This window comes from Canis lupus, chromosome 16 (genome assembly GCF_048164855.1).
Source record: "Canis lupus baileyi chromosome 16, mCanLup2.hap1, whole genome shotgun sequence".
NCBI lineage: Eukaryota > Metazoa > Chordata > Mammalia > Carnivora > Canidae > Canis > Canis lupus.
Genome location: NC_132853.1, coordinates 2,186,860 through 2,192,003, shown reverse-complemented (window position 1 = coordinate 2,192,003; position 5,144 = coordinate 2,186,860). Strand labels below are relative to the sequence as shown.

The 5,144-nt window shown below is 43.9% G+C and overlaps 1 long non-coding RNA gene across 3 annotated transcripts; it reads left to right on the top strand.

The window, feature by feature from the left end:
• The first annotated feature begins 2,948 nt into the window (after window positions 1-2,948).
• LOC140605700 (uncharacterized) lies at window positions 2,949-5,144 on the top strand. 3 transcript variants are annotated; one of them, XR_012008269.1, is made up of 4 exons: window positions 2,949-3,474; window positions 3,761-3,841; window positions 4,566-4,662; window positions 4,918-5,144. It is a non-coding gene; the product is annotated as an uncharacterized lncRNA (long non-coding RNA). The 3 variants fall into 3 exon arrangements; XR_012008267.1 differs by having other exon boundaries at window positions 2,953-3,474; window positions 3,761-3,886; XR_012008268.1 differs by lacking the exon at window positions 3,761-3,841 and having other exon boundaries at window positions 2,974-3,474.

Genomic DNA, 5,144 nt, shown 5'->3' with positions numbered 1-5,144 from the left:
CACAACTATGTGAACGTACTTAATGACTCAAACCATGACCATGCACTTAAAAGTGGTAAAAATGGTAAATATGCCCATTATGCCACCATAAAAGAAAAAAAATAGTCATAGTAACTTTTTTTTACCCACCTAGAAATACCCAAATGGGATCCCTGGGTGGCTCAGCGGTTTAGTGCCTGCCTTTGGCCCAGGGCGCGATCCTGGAGACCCGGGATCAAGTCCCACGTCGGGCTCCCGGCATGGAACCTGCTTCTCCCTCCTCCTGTGTCTCTGCCTCTCTCTCTCTCTATGTCTATCATAAATAAATAAATAAATAAATAAATAAATAAATAAATAAATAAATAAATAAATAAATCTTAAAAAAAAGAAATACCCAAATATCCATTAAGAATAAAGACGGATGAGTAAATTGTGATAACTCTATAAGAGACTACTCTAAAGCAGAAAGAAAGAATAAGTCATCACCACAAGCAACAACATGAATAAATCTTACAAACAGAATGTTTTTTTTTTTTTTAAGATTGTATTTATTTACTCATGAGAGACACACAGAGACACAGGCAGAGATACAGGCGTAGGGAGAAGCAGGCTCCATGCAGGGAGCCTGATGTGGGACTCAATCCTGGGCCTCCAGGATCATGCCCTGGGCCGAAGGTAGGAGCTAAACCTCTGAGCCACCCAGGCATCTCCACAAACAGGATTTGAGTGAAGGAAGCCAGACTCCATCTGTGTAGAGTTCAAAGACAAGCAGAATGAATCTATAGTGTTAGAGGTCAGAAAAATGGTTGTCCTGGGGGAGCAGATAGGGAGCAGTGGGAGAGTTTTGATGTGCTGCTAATGTTCAAACAGGAGTGCTTGTTTGAGAACGTGCATCAAGCTTATGACTTGAGGGTTGTGAATTTTTCTGTGTTTATATTGTACTTCAATAAAAGGTTTAGTAAAAAAGAAAAAAAAAAACCCTAACTTCATTGTTGGGGAGACAAGAGGGCCTAATGACTCTTATGCCACCAAGAATCTATTCTGTGCCTGACACCTTCTGAATTAATCAGGGTTGTCCAAGGAAACAGAACCAAGAAGAGATATATATTTATTATAAGGAATGGGCTCACCTGATTATGGAGGCTGACAAGTCCCAAAATCTGTAGTTGCAAGCTGGAGCCCCAGGAGCGCCAATGGTGTAGTTAGTGCCAGTCTGAAGGCTGACAGGCTCAATTCAGGTCAGAAGGCAGGAAAAGACTGAAGTCCCAGCTCATAGGCAGTCAGGTGAAGGAGTTTCCTTTCACTTAGTTTTTTTGTTCTATTCAGACTTTCAACTGATGAGATGAGCTCCATCCACATTAAGGAGGGCAATCCACTTTATTCTTTCTACTGATTCAAATTGAGTCTCATCCAGAAACACCCTCACAGACACACACAGAATGTTTGACCAAATAGCTGGCACCTTGTGGCTCAGTCAAGTGGACACATCATATTAACCATCATGCCTTCCCTGCATCAGTCCTTTCTCCCAGAAGGACTGGAGAAGAATTTAGGTCTCAAGGCAGCCTACATACTTCCTCGGTGTCTATTGGCCCCTCATTTTTGCCATAAGCATACACTTGGCCTTGCCTGTGGGAGGAGGAGAGACCATATGTAGAAGACTGCTCAGTCACCCAGCCAGGGCCATCCAAGAACACCAACCCCAAGCACACCCATAAGCTGACCTCATATCCACTGGTGAGCTTTACAAAGCTCAGCCAAGGCTGGCTTGGATCAGCAGAACTGCCCAGCTGACCTATAGACTCAAGAGTTAAAGAAATTGTTTTAAGTCGCTAAGGTTTGGGGTAGTTTGTTAGGCAAAAATAGCCAATGGATGCGTCCCTGAGGCCCTCTGGGATCCCTGGTGGGATTGGCTCTCCATCCTCAAGTTTCCGATGTAGATATTTTTCTGACCTTAGTCTCATGTTACAGTGGTGCAGAGATGCATTCTGTTTCTCCTCTTAGACTGTGAACCCTTTGAAGGAGGGACTCCAGCTTGATTTCTTTGCCTGACTCCAGGACCCTTGAGCAGTCAGGTGTACGATCATTGTTGGGGCATGAATTTTTCATTCACGTGTGACACAGTCAGTCAAGGGAGTCTTAGCAAGCTCACAGCATTTCACCATCCTGTGCATAGGAATTTTGTTCATTCATTCATTCACAGGCAGAGATGGATCAGCTCCAGTCCCCACACTTGAGGAACTCTGAGCCAAGTTGGAGAGAGAAACTCATAAAGAACAAACTGCAGCAAAAGGAGGTAAGTACATTAATGTAAAGTGCTGCAAGGAACCGCAATACTAGGTGGGGCTAAGCGTGTGGGCTGTGGCATCAGAAAAGCTGTGAGTTCAAGTCCCAGCTGTTTCACTTACTTTGGCAAATTACTGAGCCTCTTCGTACTTCATGGTGGCATAAGGATGAGATCACTTCTGTCACTTGCTTTGCATAATTCTTAGTGAATAACAAGTGCTTGTATGAGTCCTAAAGATTGTTCTTATTACATTGGTGGAACAAGAGATGGAATTATCATCAGCGGCATCATTGTCCAGGCCCACAATTCAAAAATCCTAAATGCCCTGAAAAACAACACCAACACACCAACATGTTCTTTCAGAAGTTAAGTGGCAAAACCTTACCTGACCTGACATGAAGCTATTTATACTGCTTTATTTAGTGTGTGCATATTCATGCAGGTATTGCAGAAACATTAACGAGTTTTATTATGGGGACCTGCTCCGCATTCTGCACAAATTTTTCTATAAAATATGGTATATGAGATTCATATAGTCCACAAAATCTGAAAAACTCTGAACTTCAAGGCACATCCAGCCCTAACGCTTCCTAAGCATTTTATAGGAAGTAACTGATTTACTTGATGTGTCAATTCTTGATTGGGTGGGCAGGAGAAGGGGGGAGATCTGGGAGGTTTTGTGGGGAAGCGGCACTTCAGCTGATCCTGAAGCGGAGTGCAGAGTAACCATGGGTACAAGGCCAAGAAGGGCAGCATTCCAGTAGGCAGTGGCAGCCTGTAAGATTCCAGAGGAATGGAAGTGAGAATGTACCTTGGAACTGTGGTACTTCGGTAGAGCTGGCAAGGAGAGGGTGAGGGAGAGCACCAGGTTAGGAAGCTGTCCGGCATGGTAGAGATTAGATCACTGAAGGCCTCACATGTACAGCTGAGGAGTTCCTAATCTATCCTACAGGCAATGTGGAGTTGTAGGTTCTAGCAGACGAGGGCCAGGTCAGACTTGTGTTTTGGGGAGTCCCAGGTAGGTGAGACACGCCTCCAAGCTGCTTGCTGAAATCCATAATCACTCTGCCTACAGCTTCCCCCAACCCACCCCGACCACACATGGAAATGAGACTGCTTTGGCATGGTTTGCCTGGCACAACTCAACTTCTAGAAAACATATCTGTAAGAATCGATCATGTCGTGGCAGGAAACCAACAAGGAAGCAGGCAAGTGTGGCTTTGAGAAGTCGATAAGCAAGGTTCTGTGGGCAACCTCCAACCATGATTTCCCCTGCTGCCCCCCTCCCCTGCCTGGCTTCTGTGGCATCATGGCTAAACTGGCCCACCGGACGGGCCCAGCCGCAGAAGGGCTCACAGCTCAGCTGCTACTGGTCTCTGCTCCATGACGGCTGTCACACACACTCGACAGCACCCATTTGCAGCCCAAACAGACACTGTTCACTTCTCAAGTTGGTTTTAAATTTTGCTCTTTTTGTTCCTGTTTTTCATTTAGATTTTTGGCTGGTTCAAGTTCGACAGGCAATTTCAACACTGAGATTGGGGGGAGAGGATATAGCCTGTAAAAGAGCAGACGGTGTGTGTCTTGTGATGTTACTGGTTTTAGAGGGACCCTAAGAGGGTACGTACATGAATTGAGTCTATTCGGCTAGGTCCCCCGATTTATGGCACCCCACCGTCTGCAACTAGTAGTGGCCCCCACTCCCAGTTCTTTGGTCTGCTATCCTTCTCCGTTCATAACCCTGCCCCTCTTCCCAATGCATCCACCCATCTAGTGCATGTTCTTTTGGGATGTCTTCTGTATCTTTATTCACATGTATTTAAATATATAACATTGCCTTGCGTGTGCTTTTAAAAGCCTATGGAAGTGATATTGTTGTACAAATAATCCTGCTTCTGACTTTTTTCTTTTGACGTTATCTGTAAGGAGATGTAAGTCATTCCCTTTGACTGGTGGAATATTTCATCTTGTGCATTTTCCATGTTTTACTTATCCATTTCTTTACTAATGGAGGTACAAGTTGCTTCCGATTCTTTGCCATTTTAAACAATACTGTGATGAGCATCTTTGAACACGGCTACAACAGAAGCTACACAGTCAAACAAACCTGGATCGAGTTCAATTTCTTTTTTTGTTTGTTTGTTTTTTTCTTTTTTGTTTTTATTTTTATTTATTTTTATTTTTATTTTTCGAGTTCAATTTCTGCCACCCCACCCAGTGTACGAACTTGAGCCTCAGTCTTATCATCTGTTACCAAAAAAGGGAGCTTAGGGGAAATAAAAGCGACCCTCTCTCCTAGGACTGCTTGTGCTCCTGTATGACCAATGAGGACAGGCACCCCTCTCTCCCACCGTCTCCCCTGCTCCATCCTCAGGCCTCTAGAAGCTTGGCACAAAGTAGGTACTCAATAAATGTGTGTCTATCGAAATTACTGTTGTAAAAATCATCTGAGATACTGCATACAAAAGGCCCTTGGAAATGCTGAATAAACATATACAAATATGAGTTATTATTACTCACGGTTATTTAAATGAAATTAACCAGCAGCGTGTACTCCCAATAAAACAAAATATATTTAAATGACAACAACACTGGGGCTGACATTCTGCATGTATCCCTCTTCTTTCTACCCATCCCTTTCTTCACACGAGGAAACAGTTTCTGAAGATGAATCAAGTGGGCCTGGTTTGGGATTGGGAAATCTGAAGCTGGCCTGCCAGACCATCCAAAGGCTTCCTCTGGGGCACCTCGGCCTATAAAAGCCTGGGCAATGCCATGCACCCACCTCACTAAGATGTTGTGAAGATTAATTATGGCTTGTAAAGAGCTTTGAAGATGAAACGTGCTTGTTATGTAAATAAATGGCTTGAGACGAAAA